The 23,699-nt window shown below is 44.3% G+C and overlaps 1 long non-coding RNA gene across 2 annotated transcripts in view; it reads right to left on the bottom strand.

Annotated features, from left to right (window-relative positions):
* Positions 1-15,736: 15,736 nt before the first annotated feature.
* Positions 15,737-23,699, bottom strand: part of LOC138919619 (uncharacterized) — a 70,337-nt gene continuing 62,374 nt past the window's right edge. For both annotated transcript variants that reach the window (XR_011429948.1, XR_011429946.1), the window contains one exon: positions 15,737-16,136. This is a non-coding gene — a long non-coding RNA (uncharacterized lncRNA). The remainder of the gene's footprint in view (positions 16,137-23,699) is intronic.

Genomic DNA, 23,699 nt, shown 5'->3' with positions numbered 1-23,699 from the left:
ACTGGAACATTTAATTGCTGAACTATTTGGGGATTTAGAGTGAGCAGATGACCTTTGATTACCTACAGATGACCAGAAAGGTCATGGAAACTGTTTTAAATCTCATCTAAGGGCAGAAGGAGAATGGATCCCACAAAATGGGTTTAAAGGGACAGAGGGAAATGAAAATAAAGTTCCTTCCAGATCCCACCCTCTATTAGGGTAGAGTAGGCTGTGGTAACAAAAAGACCTTAAAGTTTCAGTGCCTGTCATAATACAAACTTATTTCTTATGTTACACTCCTGAGCAGGCTTGGCTTCCCAGGGCAGCTCTCCTCCTCATGGTCAGTCAGGAACTTGGACTGATAAGGGCTCTGTTGTTTCAACTCATGGCTTCCAAGGTCACCTTGGGTGTCAAGCTCTCAGTGAGCCAGAAGGGGAAGAGAGAAAGGAAGAGGAATGTGGAAGGTTGTTAAAGACCAGGTCTGGAGTTTGGCACTACACTTCTGCTCGCATCCATTGGGGAGAATTGGTCATGTGGCCACACCTGTTTGCAAGGGAGGCTGGGAAATGTAGTCTGTGTACCCCAAGAAGAGAGGGGATTTTGGTATGCAGCTGGCAGTCTCCACCATTATGCCCCATGATTTTTTTCTTACCCCATGTAATGGTTATAACAATGAGTTACCAAAAATCCAAAGCCTTTGGACCAAAGATGATTTCTGGTAGTATTGCTCCAGGTCCAGAGAATGAGCCATTTAATATGCTGGCTAGAGCTTTCCTCTAAGATGCTAGAGGATTAACAGAGTCATAAAGGGGGAAAGAAAAGGAAGCTAGTACAAAGCTTACAGGTCCTGTACTAGAAATATCCCTGATGTCAGCACAGACTGGGCTCTGGGGCAAGACGCTTGGGTTGGCACCTATACATGGTTTAGAATTGTGGAGAGCCAGGACCATGCCATTAAATTTCATAGAAAATGTTAGAATGCAAAGGAGACTCTCCATGTGTAGCTGTTAGAAACCTCTTCACAGAAAGTAGAAAAGAAAGGGACCCCCCCACACAAGAAACGGCAGTTCTGGCTCACCTCATCAAGTCAGGAGTGGTGGGCAGCAGCAGCCCACCCATGTCCCATGGTTAGTGACACAAATACAGGAAGAGATAACAAAAAAAAGGAAGCCTAAAACATTTGCAAGAATGATCGAGAACTTGGGCCAGAGGTATAGTGCTCAGTAAGGCTGAGGACCCAACACCTGAGAGCAGCATCTAGACGGTGACTTTAAAGGCTGCCAAGGCTAATGGGGAACCAACCCCCAAGGGACCACTTCTAGTCCGACTGTCTAGTTAGAGCTGTGGTCAGGATGACCTTTTCCTGGCAAAGTGTAACAGTGCCCTGAACAATTCCTAGTGATTGAGAAAATATCATCTGCTGAGAGGTGCCAGGAAATACCAGGCAGCCACTGGCATGAGCTTTTTAGGATCTTTTTAGGATCTTTTTAGGATCAAGCATTGTGGCCATCTCCAAACTTAGGTCATGGGAAGGTGTGGCCCAACAGTATTGCTTTGTGAAACAGCCTCCCACCCCAAGTGCCCCAGAGCCTTCCACTAGTGACTCTAAGGGAGCCACCATCCTGCATCAGGAGTGTGAGTGAGTGCTTGCCCTACCTCTGTAGCTCCACGCCAGCTTGCCACCCTCATGAAGGATGCTCCCATGCCCTGTACGGATAGAAGTACAAGCCACTGACTCTTGGAGTCTATTCAGAGCAAACTTCTCCCATCTTCCATTTTGTTCCCAGCCTATTCCCATTCCTGTTTCTCCTGACTGAGCTCCCTCTCCTATCCTAGACTTGCCTGGGAATTCATGCTCCCTGGCTTGGTGCTCAGCTCTCTCTCCAGGCGTTATCTTGGGCCCATGCCCGGAGCCGCCCACCAGTCAGCTAAGCCTCTACCCAAGGGCAATGGTCCCGGAGAGAGAAGAGGGAACACACGGCGGACTCTCAGAAGATGGTGGTCGGCCGCTCCTGATCCTACTCATGCTACTAATCTCAGCAATATTGCTCTTGCTGTTCTTTTTCTGTACATGGGATATCTTGGGGAAAATCTCTCCACGCAGGGGAAAGAAGCTGATGTAACCTGGCCTTCTAGGGAGGGTTCAGGGGAACAGCAGCCTGAAGGGAAAAGACGTTCTGACCCCCTCCTGGAAAGGCGGTAAGGGAATTTGGACAGCCCTCAAGGAGGAAGCCTTCTGATAATCAGCCTCTAAGGAGAACATTCCCTCCTCAGGTCCTTCTAGGAGGTAGATATTATCCTAGGCCTGTTAGGACAGGAGGTAAATGGTGGCACCCACCCTGGAACAGAGGCATACAGAAACTACCCCTTCCTAAGACACCTCACGATCCTGATAAAGTTGCAAAGAAATATCATAATATATTGACACAGGGGAACTGGGATTATGATGAGGATTGGGAACCCTATAAAATAGTTAATGGTAAAAGAGAAACCCCAAGCACTGTGCCTGTGTGGCTTTCGATCAGACGGAGCTGAGGGCCTGTGTGTATTTGGTCCCCTTGCACTTTGCAATACTTCTGCTTTCATTATTACAGGAATAAAAGATAGAGGCTTAGGGCCATTTGACCCATGAGGAAATAAATCTAGAAGTTACACCCCGTTTTGCAATCAGTCTTAAACATCTAGATGCTTAATAGACATATAAAAAAGGTCAATATCTATAATTAACAAAGGTTGCTTACTTCTCACAGACATACTGTGCTAATATTGTAAGAAGATATGCTTACATACCCATTTGTTTGCCAAAATTATGTACTGAGACAATTCCATGAAATCATAAATGCGTGACCTGGACCCTATATAAGTGCTCGAATGCTTTGAATAGATCAGACTTGGAAACCTCACTTCCGGTCTCACCGTAACTTCTTTCTTTGCCGATGCCGTTCATCCCTCAGGAACCCTACCGGCTGGAGCTGGACTCCGGCAGCCCCACCCTCCCAACTCTTCCAACTTTAGTTGTTGTGGGTAAGATACTCCACTCTAGCCAGCTCCTGAGGACTGATTCAAATCTAGACTGGTACCTCACCCATGCCTCAAAGGGGGAGTTTCAGGCAGCTGTCTCCTGCATTTCTCAGGGCAGTCAAAAGGCCCTCAGGTATGAGGAAGAAGCTCAAGGCAGGTACGATTGGGCTTAGATGGTTTCCCATGCCAACCCTGGAGCAACCTCAACGTTTCCCAGTTGGAGAAACAAAGGACTTGAGATGGGACTCCAAAGCATGGAGGGGCAAGACTCTAGGGGTCTAAGTAAAGCTATTCCCCAGTAATGGGCACACCTGGCCTTTTCTGTGGGGTGTGCTTCCTCTGAAGCAGCCGGTTAAATGAGTAGGTAGAAACAAGCAAGAGCAGCCTTTTCTCTACCCACGTGCATTGAGCCACTACTTAGACCAATTGGTCACTCCTTTCTGAAATTTCAGTTGTCCAGGTTGGAGTCCTGAGCTGACACGCAAAATTCTAGATAATAGTGACTGACTGTCATCTTCTCCTGCCTGATGGCTAAATTCCACTAGACACCCAACACAATTCTTGGGGATATAGGTACCAGATAATTCCCATGCCCATTTTTGTTTCTTTTTAGCTTCTATATTTAGACAGAAGACCAGAAACAAATAAACCATGTTCTCAGCTTCATCTGAGCATGACAGGGTCCAGGGGCACAAAAAATGTCCTGTTGCATTAAGAAGCTGACAGCTTAAGCGGGCTGCCTGAAGAGCACCCCTGGAAAGCCATGGAGGCAAGGACTATATCTCCAGGGCAGTCTTTTGAGCTAGTAGGACTCAGGTCTCCACCCTTGACTCAACCGACTGGCTGGTTGGGCCTCTGCACCCAAAGAGTGGTTTGTGCACCCACAGGGTGATTTCCTGAACTTGTGGGCTCATGGTTGTCAGCCCTCAGACTCCTGTTCTTCTTCTTCTTTTTTTTTTTTTTTTTCATTTAAAAGTCATCACGTTACAACAGGGCCTCTTTTATTAATCTTTTCTGCTGAGGGACATTTTTTGCACATCAGCCATGTTATTTTTTTTTGGTTTCTCTTTTTTTTTTTTAATTGAGTTAATGATAGGTTACAATCTTGTGAAATTTCACTTGTACACTAATGTTTGTCAGTCATGTTGTAGGTGCACCACTTCACCCTTTGTGCCCACCCCCCACCCCACCTTTCCCCTGGTATCTACTAAACTGTTCTTAGTCCATAATTTTAAATTCCTCATATGAGTGGAGTCATACACAGATTATCCTTCTCTCGCTGGCTTATTTCACTTAACATAATTCCCTCAAGGTCCATCCATGTTATTGCAAACGGAATGATTTTGTTCTGTTTTGCAGCTGAGTAGTATTCCATTGTATATATGTACCACATCTTCTTTATCCATTCATTTGTTGATGGGCACTTAGGTTGCTTCCATGTCTTGGCTATTGTAAATAATGCTGCAGTGAACATTGGGGTGCATAGGACTTTTGGGATTGCTGACTTCAAGCTCTTTGGATAAATACCCAGTAGTGGGATGGCTGGATCGTATGGTAGTTCTATTTTTAATTTTTTGAGGAATCTCCATACTGTTTTCCATAGTGGCTGCACCAGTTTGCATTCCCACCAGCAGTGTATGAGGGTTCCTTTTTCTCCACAACCTCTCCAACATTTGTCACTATTAGTTTTAGATATTTTTGTCATTCTAATGGGTGTAATAGACTCCTGTTCTTCTTATTGCGAGTTATACTTGTGACCTGGGCCTGGAGCTATGGGCACACACCTCTGGAAGGGCATCTGCAGATTTTCCACCACTCTGTCCTTTAGGTATTCTTTTTTAAAAAACATATTTATCAAAGTATAATTGACATACAATAAACGACACAGATTTAAAGTGTGCACTTTGATAAGTTTCATCAGATGTATACACCTGTGAAGCCATCACCACAATCAACACGGTGAACATCCCTAATAGTTTTCTAATGCCTTTTAAAATTCCATCCCTCCCACCCCTCCCCACCCCCATTCCCAAGCAACCTCTGATCTGCTTATTGTCACTGTAGATTGATTTGTATTTTCTAGACTTTTATATAAATGAAATTGTACAGGATGTACTCTTTTTTTGTCTGGCTTCTTTCACTCTGGCCGTCCACTTTTAAGAGACCCATTCTGATGAAAGACAGCTCAGCTCTGAGAATCCTGCCAAGAGCTCCTGCTCCTTGCCTGTGAAGCAATTTGCTGTCATGCATTCTGGTTAGGCCATAGAATTTCTCTATAAGGATGCCAAATCTGCTTTCTGCTTAATGGATCTCTCTTAATCAGCAGCAAGAATAATTTGCCCTTTTAAGTTTTTGCCAAAACATGTAACCTTGAACATCGCTCTCGGCCTCCCAATTCTTATCAAAAACAGCTAAGTGAAACAAAGTTCATGTAGGATTCCTTGAAGAATATACGGTCCCTCCAGTCCTGTGGATTATGTAATTACAGACATTCATAGCACTGTGAATTTGGATTGCATTGTTTTAAACCTTTATAAAATCTCTTATACTGAACTGTGCTGTGGCATTATGCTCTCAGCTTGCAGGGTCTCAAAAAGAACTGCGTATAATGCTGAAGAATTTATAGGTGGAATGGTATGATGTCTGGAATTTGTTTTAAAAGGTCTCCAGCAAAAAAAAGTGGTATGGGCAGATGAGGTCAGCATGAACACATTTTGGCAGTTGCTGAAGCTTTGTGATAGCCACCAGAAGATTCACAATACTCTTTTCACTACTTTTGTGTATGTTTGAAGATGATCATAAGCAGAATTTTTTTAAAACAGCTGTAAAGAAATTCACCGTTGTCTGTATTATGGGGATATTAAGATCTTGTTCACTTATCACTACAGTAGACTTTTGGTGAGAAATTCAGCGTAAAGTCTTAAGTAAAATGACATTTATCTTAATCCAGTGCCTAGTACAGAGTCATCACTTATCAAGCAACTGTTGTTTATTGTATAATGATTTCACCGGAATTGATTTGTGGGTATTAGCAACCTGACCTACTTGGAACTTGGAGATTTCCTTTGATATTGGACAAAGAACAAAGGAAAAAATGTCTCCCTTCTGAGAGGTTAGTTGTAGAAGGTTTCCTGGGAGTGTACTGAATATAGGAAGAGTGTCTGAAGAAGTTTTGAGATTTCCAGAGTCTCAACCCAATGGGCATGGGAATTGTCTGGCACCTATGTGCCCAAATTTCCAGAGTCTCAATACTAAATCAACATTTAGTATGAAATATACTGTGAATAATACACCATGACCAACAAAGAGTACAAAGATAGGTTAATATTTTAAAATATATTCAAATTTATCACATCTATAGGCTAAAGGAGATAAACCATATGATCATTTGAATTGACATTTGAATTGAACAATCAATCCTGTATGTGTATATATATATTTTTATATATATATATGTATATGTATATATTTATATATATATATATAAAGAATTCTTAGAACCTATGAATAGAAAGATACTTCCTTTTCATGCTAGAGAACATCTATTTCAAATCAATGACCAACATAATACTTACTGAAATATTTCTATGATATCAAGAATTAGGCCAATTTCTCACTATAACCACTATCGTTAACTATTTTTTACATTTCCTAGACAGCCATATCCAATACAATAAGATAATGTAAAATTAAAGAGCCTAAATATATATTGGAAAGGAGGAAGCGATAAAAGTATATTTATTTGCAGACTTGCTTATATTCCTAGAAAATCAGGGAGTATCAACTGAAAGTCTATTAAGTAAGCTCAAAAATATGGACAATTGCAAAATAATATATAAAAGCAATAGGTTTTTTATTTATCAGCAACAGCTTATTGGAAAACACAATTCAAAAATTCTCGTTCACGGTATCAACATATAAAATACTTCAAAATGTACTCAAAAGAAACATTCACATCCTTGGAAAGAAGATTGCAAATGTTTTTGAAGGCCCATAAACATTAATGCAAATACCCCAAGTTCTTGAATGTGAATCCTCAATATTGTAAATACACCAACTTTCCCCCAAGTCATCTATGAATATAAGGTAACTACAACAATAAAAGAATTTTTAATGTAATAAATTTTCAACAGATTTTTAAAGATAAGAATAATGAAGGAATATCAGAGGTACTGGGTATCATAATATATTGGAAAGTCCCAATAATCAAAATGAAGTGTTGCTGGTGGAAGAACAGCTTAATCAGTGAAACAGAATCAAAGCCTCCAAAGACACCTAAATGTATTTAAGAATTAGGTATATGGTAGAACTTGCGTTTCAAACTAGTGGGAAAAGGATGCTTTATTACGAAAAAGGTATTGGTTCTAACCATTTGAAATATAATAATGATTAGAATTGTCTCTCTATATGCAAAATCAATTCCATATGAATATAAATGTGGAAAAACAAATGTGGAAAATGAAAATACAGGATCGAATTAGGGAGGAAGCCAATTTTACTATATGCTTTCTGGGTTCCATGCCTTGTTCCATCTCTAAGAGAAAGCAAAGAATGAGTAAACTGCGACAAATCTTTCATGTTTGCATCTTGACATACCTCCACCTTAGTCATCTTCTGGAACACCAATTCCTTTACAGCATCCTGGGCTTTATTACATTCACTTTTCAATTCCTGCGATAACTGGAAGTTTGGACCCTATGATTCCATACTAAGAAGAGATTGCTCTTGGCTGATTTCCTTCGTAACACACTTGCTAAATACTTAGTGTGAATGTTACTGAGCAAGGGCTTGCCACCTGATGCACACAGAAGCTAACACCATGGCACACAGGCTTTTGAGAAAAGAAAAAGCTTTATTGTAAGGTCAACCAGCAAGGAGACAGGAGGCAAGGCTAGTAAATCTGTCTCCTCTATCCAGGGTTTGCGATAAAGCTTAAGGGATTAGGGAGGACCAGCTGGTATGCGGAACCACTGGCAGGATGTGTTTCAATTGGTAGGTCAAATTTTTCTCTTCTGCGCATGCTCCTGGCTGGCTCACTGCCCCTGAAAAATATTTCTAACATTATGTTAAGACTGGGTCAGTTATGGGAGGATAACAGGAAAAGCCCAGTAAACAAGGGTCAAGTTGTTATGCAGATTTAAGTCATTGCCTTCTCCCTTAATAAGAGTTTCTTGTAATTTAGAGTCATCCTTCTCTTCCTGGCACAGAGAGGGAGGCATCCTTACAAATGGAGATTTCCCTTACAGATGTAAATGTCTTTTACAAAAGGGTAACTTCCACTAGGTTTTCAGAGCTTTCCTTGTGTCTGCTATTTCTTAATAATCATCAGCTCAAAATAACCCTTCTATCAAAGAGGCATATTTTGGGGTGGCAAATTCTGTTCTTGGTCCTGTGGTTACATGAATTCCTTAAAGCTCTTGTGATAGGCTTCTGAAGACACGTCAACATTTCTCATTCTCTCTTTTATTTTATAATATTATGTGTCCCTATTGTACAACAGAGAATTTGACTGCCCTTTGTGCCTGGTTGTGGGGAGGGAGACCCTAAATCCTTGGCTTTTCCTGAATAATAGGAATATCTTTGTTATTTGTGAGCCCTTTAGATTACATTTGCGTTTATGCTAATGAGAAGACTCAGGATGGAGGCTGGTCAGCAGAAAGGTCAACCACGTAATTCAAGGGTTGGGACTTTGAGCCAGGGCGCCCTCCAAGCAGGGAAGGGGGGCTGGAGGTTGAATTCAGTCATGTGGCCGATGATTCAATCAATCACGCCTACGTGATAAAAACTCTGGGCACTGAAATTTGGGGGAGCTTCCTGGTTGGTGAACATATGAACGTGCAGGGAAGGTGATGCACCCTGCCTCCTCAGGGCGGGTGGGAGGTGGGACACATGGAATCTCTGAATTTGGTACCCGGCCAGACTTCGCCCTATGTGTCTTTTCATTTGGCTGGTCCTCCTTGATGAGGATTTTTAGGCTGCTTAATTTTAAAACGGTTTATGATGAGGATTTTTAGGCTGGTTACTTTTAAAACTACAGATAAGAAGCAGGCTCCGAGGAGTGGAATTTGCTTGCCCTTTGATCAGAGACAGTTGCATTTGTGAAGGAAATCTCCATGCCTCCCTCTCTGCGCCAGGAAGAAGGGGGGATGGCCTTATCTCTGGAAACTCTTAATGGGGAAGGCAAGAACTTAAGTTGTTTACTGTCTGGCAACCTCATGTAACTGACCCCCCACCCCAAAATCCTCCTTTGTCTTTAGTTGAAGATAATATTTGAGCGGTGACTTCTGCCATTTACTCAATCCGGTTTGATTCTTATCTAAAAGTTGTGGGACCGCCCAATGGCTGGACCCTACCGGCACTGGTACCATTTTAACTTTTTTTTTGTCTTGTAAAGAGATAATTCACATACCTACACCTTAAATTTAGCCTTACTCTCCACCCAACTTTGCAGCAGAAGCAGCAGCAGCAGCGGCTCCACCTGCCCGTGGGTCCTGTCCCCACGCAGCAGCTCTGACTGCCCATGGGTCCTGTCCCCATGCTCTTCTATACTATTCTCTAAATAAAAGAGCACTACTGCCAGATCTTAAGAGTCTAAGAAATCTTTCTTTCGACTCCTCGGCTCACCGACCCCGCATCACTCCTGATTCACATCCTTTATAATAAACTTTGTATCCTTCATAATAAAATATAAATAAATATATAAAAGCAATCGTAAGTATGGCATTTTCCTCAGTTCCACGAGTGGCTCTAGCAAATTATTAAACCTGAGGGGGCGGTCACTGGAACTCCCCAGATTTGTAACCAGTTGGTCAGAGGAGCAAGTCACTGAGGGACCCCCAAACTTGTGGCTGGCATCTGAAGTGAGGGCAGTCTTGTTGGGGACTGTGGCCTTAAACCAGGAGTCTGACACTAACTCCAGGTGGCTAGTGTCAGAATTGTGCAGCAACCCTCCAGTCCCTTGTCCACCTACATTCGTGTCATTTCCTTGTCAGGGCCTTGCCGCGATGTCCCCATCTGTCGTTTCATAAAGGCTGGAAGTCGAGGGAGAGCAGATTTACCCACAGAAACAAATTTCAATGCGTTTGGGCACACATTCCTAAATTTTTATAATTTCTTACTTACCAATTCTCTGCCCTGGCTTTTGTTTTATTTTGATTTTACTGCATTATCCAGATGTTGGCAAATATTACCAATATATTTATGTAAGTTTAACCCATGTGCTCAAGATACATTCTCCTGCTTCCTCCATTTTTTTTCCAGAACTTCCTCAGTTATGTGTCTGTGTGTGTGTGTGAGTATGTGTGTGCGTGTGTGATATTCCTTAACTTGACTTTTCATCAAAGAAGTTTGCCATCTTGATGCTTCCTTTACCATGAACAAAGCAATACATAGATTCTGCAGAACAAAAAAGTGAGCTACAAACTCAAATATACACTGCTGAAATTCAAGGTCATTTTACTTTCCTATTTTTACTTTGTGCTAAGAAAAGCTACTCCTACCCTAGGCTGTACTTTTCTGAGTCACCAAGGCCTTGTGCTACGCATCCCACCAAGTCTTTCACTGTGTTGGGGATTCTTGTATCACGAGGACTTCCCGTCTTTTCCCCTTGGTGTAGGACTTCTCAGCAATGGCCACAGTCCATAATATGACTTTCTCAGTGTGGCCTGCTTTCTCGCCTCCTAGATTTCCTTTAGCTGATTCTCATAAAGGCTTTAGTTGACTGCTGGCTTCTTGGACCAAAGAGATCGTGTTAAAGAAGCTGTTTACCGCTCACCAGCCAGGGTGATACAACGGTGCATTTGTCAACCACACTTCCAATTTTATTTTAGCTTGTTCAGGAGCAAAGCAGTCACTACCTTCTGCTCTTAGAGGGAGATTTTAACTACCTTATTTAATTTTATGAGGATTTTCATAAAAAGGAGCCATAGATCACTCATGTCCTTCTGAGCTGAATTGAAGGCCACCCACCCCCTGCTACTATGTAAAGACCTGCATTACACAAAGAAGGAAAGAAATCTGTTTATATCCTGCAACATTATTTTAAGAGGATTCTTCTGAGGGAAACTTGCTGAGTAACGCTGCACCCCCAGGATGACAGAGGATGGGTGCTGACACCAGGCGTCCTTGTCGTTGGCAGATGGCTTCACCAGCAGCTCCGCCCTCCTGCACTTCTGTTTGCATGGTGTTCGGGGCGGCCTCAGCCATCCTGTTCCCTCCCAGACCCACAGACTCATCCCAGAGGTATTGAAATCAGACCAACATGAAAATGTTGTTTTTAAGATAAGTTTTCAAAATAGTCATTAATTCTGAGGCAGCAAAAATTATTTCTTTGTAAGACCTTAGGTCTGATGTATCAGCAAGAGAGGCTGACCCAGGCATTCTCACCTGAGTCCTTCACTCTGATGGGGTTTTTACACCCTGGCCATTACTCCTTGTGACAGTTAATTATACATGTCCACTTGACTAGGCTAAGAGATGCCCAGATAGCTGCTAAAATATTTCTGGGTATGTCTGTGGCAGTCTTTCCGGAAGAGATTAGCATTTGAATCAGTGCACTCAGTAAGGTAGATTGCCCTCCCCAGTGTGTACGGGCATCCTCCAATCGATTGAGAGCCTGAAGAAAATAAAAAGGAGGAGGAAAGGTGACTTCACTCTCTGCCCACACTGGGACATCCATCTTCTCCCACCCTCGGACTTTGGTGCTCTAGGTCTCAGACCTTCAGACTGAGACTGAGTTACACCACCAAGCTTTCCTGGTTCTCTAGCTACAGACAGCAGATCACGGGACTTCTCAGCTTCCATAATTGTGTATTATATATGTATAATAACCAATAGGATATAGAGAGAAAAACAATAAGAGATATATACTATATATACATCTATATATGGTTCTGTTTCTCTGGAACAAAGAACCCCATTACACTCCTGAATCAAGTCATGTTATTGTAACGCCCACCACATCCCTGCCCCCAGCCCCCATCAGAAATCCCTGTCACTCTGGAGAAAAAGACAGAAATTCAGACTTCTTAACCAGCATAAAAGCTCCTTTAGGCATATATAGCATCTCATCTCCAAAGTGAAAAACAGCTCCTCCACTTGAGACGGGGAGCCTTCCACTGCTCCCTCCCCGCCTCCCTTTCCTCTTACCCACACCACTCCATGCCCACCCCCAGCCACACTCAAAAAGCAACCCAAGTGCCCAACAACAGATGAATGGATAAAGAAGATGTGGTATATAAATGCAATGGAATACTACTCAGCCTTTAAAAAAGACAAAACCATTCCATTTGCAACAACACGGATGGACCTTAAGGTATTATGCTAAGCAAAATAAGTCAGACAGAGAAAGACAAATACCATATGATTTCACTCATATGTGGAAGATAAACAAGCAAACACATAGATCAGGAGAATAGATTAGTGGTTACCAGAGGGGAGCGGTGTAGGGAGAGGGCGAAAGGGATAAAGGGGCAGATATGTATGGTGATGGATAAAAACTGGGCTATTGGTGGTGAACACTGTGCAGTCTATATAGAAACTAAAATATAGTGATGTACACCTGAAATTTACATGCTGTTGTAAGCCAATATGACCTCGATAAAATAATTTTTGTTTAAAAGCCATGGGGAATCTGCGTTCTGCCTTGTATTTTAAAATTAGTTTATTAGAGTCCTTTCTTTATATGAAATAAAACAACTTTTTTTATATATAATGAGGAATTCACTTATTATCTCCTTTTTGTTTAACCGAATATCCTTAATTATGAGAGATGAGCACAGTCAGTCTTATATAATGGGTTGAACTAGATCAGCAAAGGTCATAGACAGCTGGTTAATTATCACAAAGTTGGTGGGTAAACTCAACCGTCAACCTCTTATGAAAAACGTAGTTTAAAACTTTAAGTGGACAAACATCTTTTTTATTTGGAAAAAAAAAAGGTCAGCAAATATTTCTTATAATCAACATTCGTGGTGTCAAGTTGCAAGTCGACAGTTTGAGCAACAGCTGAGGAAGATCACGAAATCGAAGTACTTGAGAGAAGCTCTTGCCAGAGGAACAAGGGGCTGAGCACCAAATGCTGGGCCAGTAGTGTCCCCACACCCCCACCCCAGACACTGCTGATGGGGAGTGTGGAAGATGGGAGGAGGTGAGGCTGGGGTTCCTTGGGCTCCAGGATGTTGCTCCTGAATCTCTCCATTGAAGGATAACGAGGAAAATGATGTCCCCAATGAAGGCTGAGAGACCGAGGAATGGGAGGGCATCTCTGGAGGCCCTTGGACAGATCTCCGCACGTCCAGTCCCGAGGGTCCCAGCTTTGCAGCAGGGCCGGCGGGCTGTGGCTTCTGCACCTTCTCTTCCATGAGCTGAGTCTTCTGGGAAGCAGTCACTGCAAATCTGGGCAGGGATGTGGGACATGGTAGTGCCTCAGGGACCCCTCACTAAGACCTGCAGCCCCCCCATACCCCTCCCTTTCAGAGATGGAGCCTGGCCAGACCCCAGATGTTCAGCTCCAAGGAACATTCACTCCACCTCTCTCCCCCCAGCCCCCCAGATTTTCTACATTCCAGGGAGGGAGTTATCTCAGTCCCCAGCTGCCTGAGGGTGGTGAGCAGCATTCCACACAAGCCAAGCTTGCAAGGGAGAAGGGGGAGGAGACAAGAGACTAGTAGAAGGAGTTCACTTGGAAGAACAGCTAGGAAGGTAGCTAGGTAGGAAGGTAACCTGCCTGGGCCCAGCCTGAGGCACCAGAAAAACCAGGCTTCCCCAACCTGAAGCTCAGAGATGCTCTCACATATGTCTCACCACCCTCTTCAGCTTTTTGTCTTCTCAAAGCACTCCTCCTCCCTCTCTGCTTTCTCTTCCTCCCCCTCCAATTGCCTCACTTCCATCTTCTTTCCCATCTCTTTGTCTCTTCTTTCCCTTTCTGGGTCTGCCTTTGGCTTTACTAAGTTTGGATAGAGAGTTTCCTTGGGGCCTCCCACTATGGGCCTCTGGCTGAAAGCTGAGCTCTCCTCCTCCTGCCTCCAGTTTGTCCCCTCCCTGGAGTCCTAGACGTGTTCACTGAGCCTACGGAGAAGACCCTTAGCAGTCATGTGTGATCTGGGGTTCATAGACCCCCCTACGTAGTCCATACTTAGAATCACATTTTGATATAATTGATTTCCTTTTAATCCTACGTATTTTATTTTATGCATTTCAGAGGTGTTCCAATGAGTCCAGAGGATTTCACACAAGTCTGTCTTTGCTTGGGTTCCTCCAGAAGCAGATCCGGAGACAGATTTGAGGGTGAGGAGGTTATTTGTGAGGAAATCCCAGGAATCATTGATAGAGGAGTAGAGTAGAGACAGAGAAAGGATGGAGGCCAATATGGGATACATGAATGCACACCCTGTGGGCCACTGGGGTTCAAACCACGGGGGACCCCCAAGAGATGTATAGAGCACGCCTCAGAATCACCTACCCACAGGAAGCTGGGCACTTATCCACCAAATCCCACTGTAGTAAGGGCCACCCTCAGGGCTGTGATAGCCCAGCATCTCGAGGCTGCCCTACCCACGGGCAATGCTCCTGGGCCAGAGCAAGCCCCCCAGCATAGAGGTTCTACTTGCAGGAGGAGCCATCTACATGGCCAGCATCCCTTAAGAAGACAAGGGTAGGGTACAAATGGCCTTGGCAACAAGGCCATAGCACTAAAGGCTAGAAGGCTGCCCCTCCTTAGGAGTGGCCTTGCCCAATCCTTCATTCCCTCTCCCAGTTACCCTTCCTTCTCTCCCCTTCAGTGTCTCCAGCGGATTTCCCAGTTTCAACTTTTATCAAAAAACTTATTCCTGCTAGTTCCCTTTCACCTTCAGTTTATTAACATGAACAAGCCCAGGCTTTCTCACCTTGACCTGACTGTTCCCGGCCTCAGCCCACAGCCCTCCCGGTGCCTGGTTGATGTGCGAACCTGCCACCTTAACACTGCCACCAGTAGAGGGAGTCAATTTGAGAGGAGAACACAAAGACTCGGACTGAGAGACGGTGGCAGGATAATTTACTACGAAACTGATTTGTGTTTTGTTTTCCCTGTTTTTTCCTCGCTTAACCTTACCTCCCTTCCCTTCACTCATCACCACCTCCTTCCCAGCCGGGAGAAAGGACTTTAGACCCCCTCGCCTGGGGAAGCCTGAACTCAGAAGTTCCTTGCAGACAAGTTTCCTGTCAGGCTTTTCTTTGCTGGAAACTGGACCTCCTTGAAAGGATTAACAGTATGGCAGGGTGTGTTTAAAGTCCAGCGCCTTTGGGGACAGCCAGGAGAAAGACAGTCTCTGGACTGGAAAGGAACTGAGGTGCGGGGATCCCTCACGGGGCTGAGGTCCTTCCCAGCTCCATAGCCCCAGGCACCTGGAGGCCAGGCCTCAGAGGAGAAAGTCTGCCTGGGGCACCTCAGGAAAAAATTCCCTGGCACCACAAAAATCTCTGTACCCAAACCTGTGGGCAAGCAGAGGAGCCCTTGCCTTCAGGAGACCTTAGGACCTTGACAATGGAACATCATGGACTCCAAATGGACTGGAGTGGTGAGGAGCTCCTGGAGCCATCTTGGACCATGAGGCAACCCTGAAGATGGAAGCAAGCACACTAGGATGATGGGGCAGAAAGATGGGAACCCAGGTCCATGATGCTCAGGGAACCCCCACATCTTTCCTGGACTTTCCATCTCAGACCTCGTGGACAATAGAGAGAAATAAATATCTACTTTGTTTAAGCCATTTTATTGTCGGCTTTCTGTTTCATGCAGCTTTCCCATGAAGGTTCCAGGTGGACAGTATAACAGGTGGCCTGGAACTTATGGACCATCTCCTCCATTTCCTACTTCTAGATAGTCTACAAAACCATCCATAGGAAAGAGTTGAACAAGCCTTGCGGCCAGCTGGAGGAGTGGGCAAAACAAGAGAGGAAGCAGTCTCTCTATGGCCCCTGCCGTGGCTGAAAGGTCCTCCAGCAGAACAGGGGGTCATTTGTGTCCTAAACAGTATAACAGAGAGCCTGCCAGGCAGCGGGGGGAGGGGGACGACTGTCAAAGACATGCCGTGATGGAGGCCTTTTCTTCTCCTTTAACTATTTCCAGTTCTATTCAGGAAGGCTTGGGTTCTCTGTGGACAAAATAATTCTTTTAATTTTTGTTTGTTTTATTACATAAACACAAAGAAATATTTGGAAAAGATATATAAACTTAGAGAATAATGATACAAAAAGAATAACAAAACTTTTTTTTTAACCTGAGACCAATTCCATCTAAAACAATTCAGGCCAACTGTAGCTGGTGATTTTATTGCAATATCCAATGTGGAACACAGTTACTTAACCTACCAACCCTGGCTGAAATCTTTCATAACTGTGATGATAGTGAAGGAAACATGAAAATGGCCAATCTGAGGGATGAAAAGATGGAACTAATTAAGGTGTCTGACATGAAAGAAAAGTCTGAGGATGTTCTTAGGGAAATGCAGAAAGGAGAAACAGCCTACGTGCATCCATGTTAAACTTGTTTAAATCTTTCATTGGTTGGCAAAAATTCAAAAGTTTGACATCACAGTGTGTGAGTGAGGCTGAGAGGAAACAGAGTGTCCTATACGTTGCTGGCAGTAGTGCAAATGGCACAAGCCCACGGAACAGAACCTGTAGTATCTACCAATATTAAAAATGCATTTACCCTTTGACCCAGAAATCCCCCTTATGGGAATCCATCCTACAGATTTGTCCACAGAAACGCAAACTTGCTTAGGTATAAGGTTAGTTGTTATGGTGTTATTTGTAACAACAACTTATTATATTGTAATATTATCCAAGTGTCCAGCAATAGCGGACTGGTTGAACACGTAACCCTGCTATATTTACCAATGGAATACTATGCAGCTATAAAAAACAAAGAAAAGGCATGAGGAAGAGGTTTATGCTCTCTGATATGGAAGGATATGCAGAATATTCAGTTAAAATTAAAAAACGAAGGAGCAGAATGTATATAATATACTTTTTTGTGTAAGAAAGGAGGAAATAAAAGTATTTATATTGGGGCCAGCCCAGTGGCATAGTGCTTAAGTTCATGCACTCCACTTCAGTGGCCCGGGGTTCGCAGGTTCAGATCCCAGGCACAGACCTAGCACTGCTCGTCAAGCCACACTGTGGCAGCATCCCACATAAAATAGAGGAAGATTGGCACAGAAGTTAGCTCAGGGACAATCTTCCTCAAGCAAAAAGAGGAAGATTGGCAACAGATGTTAGTTCAGGGCCAATCTTGCTCACACACATACAAAAAGAATTTATACTTGCATAAAGAAACATTGGAAGGATAAATAAGGCACTATTATAATAAAAATGGTTACTTATCTGGGCAGTGAAGGAGAACAAAGAGGATGAGGATGTGGCAGGGATATTTCTTATGTACCTGTGGATATCGTTTTCACTTTGAACTACACAAATGTAATCTCTACTAAAAACATTTCCTGAAACTAATATAATGTTATATGTTGATTATATCTCAATAAAATAAGTAAACAATTTTTTAAAAATAAAAAATTTTAGGGGGCCACCTGGTGGCATAGCGGTTAAGTTTGCATGTTCCACTTTGGTGGCCTGGGGTTTGCCGGTTTGGATCCTGGGTGCTGACCTACACACCATTTGTCAAGCCATGCTGTGGCAGGCGTCCCACATAAAATAGAAGAAGATGGGCATGGATGTTAGCTCAGGGCCAGTCTTCCTCAGCAAAAAGAGGAGGATTGGCAGCAGATGTTAGCTCAGGACTAATCTTCCTTAAAAATAAATTAATTAATTAATTAATAATAAAAAAGAAAGAATTTTTTAAAAATAATGCTGCTTCGAAAGATCATTAAAAAACAAACAAGAAAACTTGCAATTTGGGCCGGCTAGAGTAGTTTGTGGCAAAACTAACGTCACCACAAAAAACTACTAGAAGAGCCAGATGAAACAACGTTTATGATCACCAGAGATCTGAGGATGCAATTCGTACAAAGGAAGTTAAAATTCTAAAGAAGGGAGAACGTACAAAATGCGAGCTAATGATCTGAAGCTGCTTTTTTCCTGGGGGTATTTGCCTACTCTGGGCTCAGGCAAAAAAGGCTGAGAACCTGAGTTTGACTCAGGCAGAGTGCCGTGGAGTTAGGGTGACAAAACTGGAGCTATAACAGGTCTCAAAATCCCAGTATCCCCTCAAGACATTTGCCGAATTTTGAAGGTACATAGGGCTGGGGGCAGAAATCTCTGAAAAACTGTTTCCAGGGTCTTTCAGATCTTTGAATACTACAGATTAGAGTTAGGGACCCACCAGGGGAAGGATTCCCAGTGAATAGACTATGGTTTTAGTTGAAAGCCTTGTAGATCCATACCCTCGGAACAAGGACAAACAGAGGTAGACTACAGCAGTAAAAACTAGCTAAATAAATAACCGCAATTCAGCCTTCGCACAGCCATGTCACCAATGGGACCAATGTGGTGAGCTTCCACTCTCCTTAGCAGAGGAAAAGGTGAACACTCTGTAGTGGGAGACGTCATCATCTGGATAAGCCACAGTTTTTATAAACAATGTTTAATATTAAATCAAAATCAGTAGGCATGGCAAGAGATACGACCATAAGAATGAAAACCAAGAGAAAAACGGGCAATAAAAACAGACACACAAGTGATCCAAATATTGCTTGGTTAGCCAGGGGCTTTAAAAGAACTATGATTAATAGTTTCACAGAAATAGAGGAAAAGATGGAAAAACTATGTTAAAATTTTCACCACAAAACTGAATTTTATAAAACAATCAAATGCAAATTCAGGAATAAAAAAATAAATCTGATGTTAAAAACTCAATAGGGGCCAGCCCCGTGGCCGAGTGGTTAAGTTCCGGTGCTCCGCTGCAGCGGCCCAGGGTTCAGATCCTGGGCGCAGACATGGCACTGCTCGTCAGGTCATGTTGAGGCGGCATCCCATATGCCACAACTAGAAGGACCCACAACTAAGATATACAACTATGTATGGGGGGTTTGGGGAGATAAAGCAGAAAAAAAAAAAAGATTGGCAACAGTTGTTAGCTCAGGTGCCAATCTTAAAAAAAAAAAAAAAACTCAATAGATAGGTTAGTAATGAGTTAGAAATAGCAGAAAGCACAATTGGTGAACCGGGAAGACAGACCAATTTCTGAACAGAAACAGAGCGAGGAAAAAAAAGGAAAAATCCAGGAAAAATTTGATAGGGAAAAAGATTAGAATTTTTAAGAATCCATATGATTTTTAACATCAAAGAAATACAGAGAGCAGATATTCAGTAAGCAAGAAATAAGGGACACACATCAAAAATAGTTGAGTTTTGGGTCTGGCCCCATGGCTGAGTGGTTAAGTTCACGCACTCCGCTACGGCAGCCCAGGGTTTCGCAGGTTCGGATCCTACGCGAGGACATGGCACCGCTCATCAGGCCACACTGAGGCGGCATCCTACATGCCACAACTAGAAGGACCCATAACTAAAAATATATACAACTATGTACTGGGGGGCTTTGGGGAGAAAAAGGAAAAAAAAATAATTGGGTTTTATTTTTCTGAGCAAGCCCTGCCTCTGTTTCCATGTCCTTCTTTTTGTAAAAAATTAAAAAATAAATTCCAAACCTGGAGATATTTCAGGAACATCCTGCCATGAAAAATGCTAGTATTTAATGGACACAGGCACCCACAATGCAAAAAAAAGAAAGCCATAAATTGTTCCAGATAACTTGAGAATCATGTTATGTTTATTATTTTTGGTTATGAAATGTCCATGAAATGTCACATTCCTTATTTTTTCTCAATCAAATGGAATCTGCTCTGTGCCCCAACCTGCCCAACTGGGAGGAAATTCAACCCTAGTCATTAGCGGTGCTCCCTCCTCCCTCCGTGAGATTAAAAAATATCAGGGGCTGAGGCAGTGCCAGAAAACCTGAGAGCAAGGCCGGGTCCTCAGTAACCATTGGCAGCTGTCTTGGCCGGCGTGGGCTGCAGCAAAATGCCACAGACTGGGCGGCTTAAACAGCAAACGTTTCTCTCACAGTTCTGTGGGCTGGAGATCCAAGATCAGGGTGCCGGCTGGAGATCCAAGATCAGGGTGCTGGCAGATGCAGAGTCTGGTGGGAACCCCCTTCCTGGTTTGCAGGTGGCCGCCTTCTCGCTGTATCCTCACATGGCCGAGAGAGGGCGCTCTGGTCTCTTCCTCTTCTTATAGGGGCACTATTTCTATATGGTATTTCCACCCTCATAACCTAAACCTAATTATCTCCCAACCGCCCTACCTCCAAACGCTATCGCACTGGGGATTAGGGATTCAACATAGGAATTTTAGGGTGACGCAAACATTCCGTCCACAGCAGTCGCCATTGTTTCTCTTGCTCCCTCTGCTTTCAGAGGCTGCTGTCGAGCCCTAGAGTCCTTGAGTCAACCCAGCACTGTCCCTCACACATGTCCACGTCACTGACAGCAGTCTCCCTGGGGGGCCCTGGCCTATGTGCCTCCACTGGAAGAAATGGTGCCCAGCCTCTCTGGGCATTCTTTAGAGCTTCCCCAGCCTGGGCGTGCCCTGGGCAAAATTAGGGGCCCGAGTGTCCACCACTGGTGGGAGAAAAGCACCCAATTTCCAGATCCCGGAGAATCTCAACCCCAGCTCAGCACACACCCCCAGCCCACTTCTGTCTCTCTCAGCCTAGGTGTTTGCACATAATCCAAATGCCAACACCCACCCACCCTCTCCACACACAAAAAAGAAGCTCAAAATTGAGAACAAAAAGCTTTACAACTTTCTCAGTGAGGAAAATATACATAGAGCAACAAAAACAAACAAAAAAGAATTCCACGTAATAAATTATCCTGCCACAAGCCTGGTAGCTTAGATGAATTCTAATGGAATGAAGAGCTGGCAGATACTGTAGCCACAATTTGGCAAAGTGAGTTGAGGAGATGGATTCTTACAAAGCCAAGATGCTGCTCCTCACAGGATGGAGGTTCTGGTCCAGGTAACGATTCCACTGTTCCAGTTACCTACTGCTGTAACAACTACTCCACACCTAGTGGCTTATTTTTTATTTTTTATCTTATTATTATTTTTATTTTATTTTATTTTATTTTTTGAGGAAGATAAGCCCTGAGCTAACTACTGCCAATCTTCCTCTTTTTGCTGAGGAAGCCTGGCCCTGAGCTAACATCCGTGCCCATCTTCCTCTACTTTATACGTGGGACGCCTACCACAGCACAGCTTTTGCCAAGCGCTGCCATGCCCGCACCGGGATCCCAACCAGCGAACCCCAGACCGCCGAGAAGCGGTACATGCGCACTTAACTGCTGCGCCACTGGGCTGGCCCCCTAGTGGCTTAAAACAACAACGATTGCTTCATAGCTCACGATTTTGTCCACCAGTTAGGCAATTCTTCTATTCTTCTTGATGTTGACTGAAGTCACTGGGCGCCATCAGTTGGCAGACGGGCTGGTCCAGAGTTTCCAAGACAGCTTCCCTCACATTTCTGTCTCCTTGGTGGACAGCTGGGCTCTGCCGATGGTTGACCAGAGTGCTACCCATGGCTGCTCCAGCATGCAGACTCAGGGAATTTGGACTTTTTGCATTGCAGTGAAGGGCTCCCAGAGAGTCCTCTAAGAGACAGGAAGTGGAAGTTGCCTAGGACTGGAAACTAGCGCAGCATCACTTCCACCAATCTTTGTTGATCAAAAAGCCACAGAACCCACCCAGATTCAAGGGGATCCCACCTCTCAATGGGACAAGTAGCAAAGGATTTGTGGCCATCCTTAATCTCTCACAGTGGACAGGAGTAGTCCCCTTCCTCCAGGTGATTCTGAGTGAGTTGAGGCCTGCCTCAGCAACAGCCCAGAAACTTGGGCTCCGGAGAAGATGCCAAGAAGGCCTCACACTTCATCGACTGTGTCTGCCTGGATTATGTGAGCAACGCACAAGCCTTACTGCTAGATTTGCAAGTGCTGATGCTCATAGAGTCCAGCTAGTATTTTATGAAGGAGGCAGCAGATTTGGGGCTCTCAATAACACACACCCACTTAATCCATTTCAGTTTTTGCAGGAGCTGAAAAACGCATGAGATTCAAGAAGCCATTCGAGGTGATCAAAAAGATCGATTCGAGGAAGATGTCAGGAATGAAAGAGCAGAAAATCCTTCATGATTTGAGTTCTGCCCCTCCTCCCCTCCTTTTGACGAGATGAGATAAGAACGAAGATTCTACGAGGAGGGCACAGACCATGGTGGGCACTGAGATGACAGAAGACCACCCCCACCTCCTCACTCCATTCTGCCGTCTCATATTTCACACTTTAATGTTTTATATAAACGTAACATACATACAGAAAAGCACGTGAATCATAAGTGTACCACGCAGTGAACTTTCACACTTGGAGCCCATCCATGCAACCAGCACCTAGATCAAGGAACAGAACATTCCCAGGACGCCAGGGGCCTCAATCATGTCCCCTTTTAGTCGCTATCCTTCCCAAAGGAAGGACTCTCCTGACTTCTACAGTTTTGCCTGGACTTGAGCTTTGTATAAATGGAATCATACAATATGCGCTTCTTTCACTTGACCTTGTGTCTGCAGATTCACCTGCACGGTCACATTTCGCTGTAAGATGATTCATCCTCGTTGCTGAGAAGTATCCCACTGTATGAACCTGCTGCGATTTTTCTTCCCATTCTCCTGTGGAAGGATGTTGGGGCAGTTTCCGGTTTAGGCTGCCGCGTGTTCCTGGTGGACTCGGTGCCTCTCTGTCGGGAGCACCTCTGCTCCTCTTGCCTCTCGCTGAGTCACAGGGCACGGCTGTGAGGCCGTCTGAGGTCTGACTAGGCTGGCAGCACCACATGGTGCTTCCTTCTCACAGGCTCCAGGCCATCAGGGCTCAAGGAACCAAGACAGAGGTCCCCCTCCAATCCCACAAGCCTGCCTGCCGTTTCTGCCCCCTCCCCGAGCTTAGCCCAAGACCCCTTTCTCTAGGACCCACAAATGTCCACAGCCTCATTATGTCCCCTCTGCCCCTCCAGTCCTAGGGAACCCCTTTCAGTTGGGGGGGAGGTTGCCCCTAGTCTCCACTTCTCCTAAATGCTGGGTTTCTGCTGTGAATCCTTTCATTCCCCTCAAGGGTCTAGTGTTTGATTCTTGGGAGCCACACGAGGATCAGCAGGTCCTGCCTCCGCCCTCTCTCTCCATTTGGATCCCTCCTTCCTCCCATCTCTTGCTTACAACATGGGCAGCACTAGGTTGAACATGGTACTTTTTCTAGAAGAGCTTGGCATTTCCTCAGCCTCCAACAGAGAATAACAAGGCCCCACGACCCTGAAATTCTTTCATGTTTACTCGACAGCTTCTAATGGCATCACCCCCAGTGTTCTGACCCAGGCAGGGAGCTTGCAGCGCTTTACAGGGAGCCAGAGCATGGCGGTGTTTGTGCAGTTCAAGCTGGAGAGGTGCCCTTGACCCTGCCTTGCCCTGCTCAGCCTTTCTGCCAACCCCACCCTACTCTCTACTCCCAATTCATCTCTTGTACATCTGAAGCCAGGTCAGCTACCTCCCTTCCTCAGATGTGACCGCACTCTCTCCTCGCCGAGGCAGTGTCGTCCCTGGGCACTCTCTGAACAGCGTACCACCTGCAGCCCCTCCCTGAGCTCTCTTTAAACAGTG

The sequence above is a fragment of the Equus caballus genome, chromosome 20 (genome assembly GCF_041296265.1).
Source record: "Equus caballus isolate H_3958 breed thoroughbred chromosome 20, TB-T2T, whole genome shotgun sequence".
Lineage (NCBI taxonomy): Eukaryota > Metazoa > Chordata > Mammalia > Perissodactyla > Equidae > Equus > Equus caballus.
The sequence above is the reverse complement of the archived record's forward strand: the minus strand, read 5'-3'. Positions and strand labels throughout refer to the sequence as shown.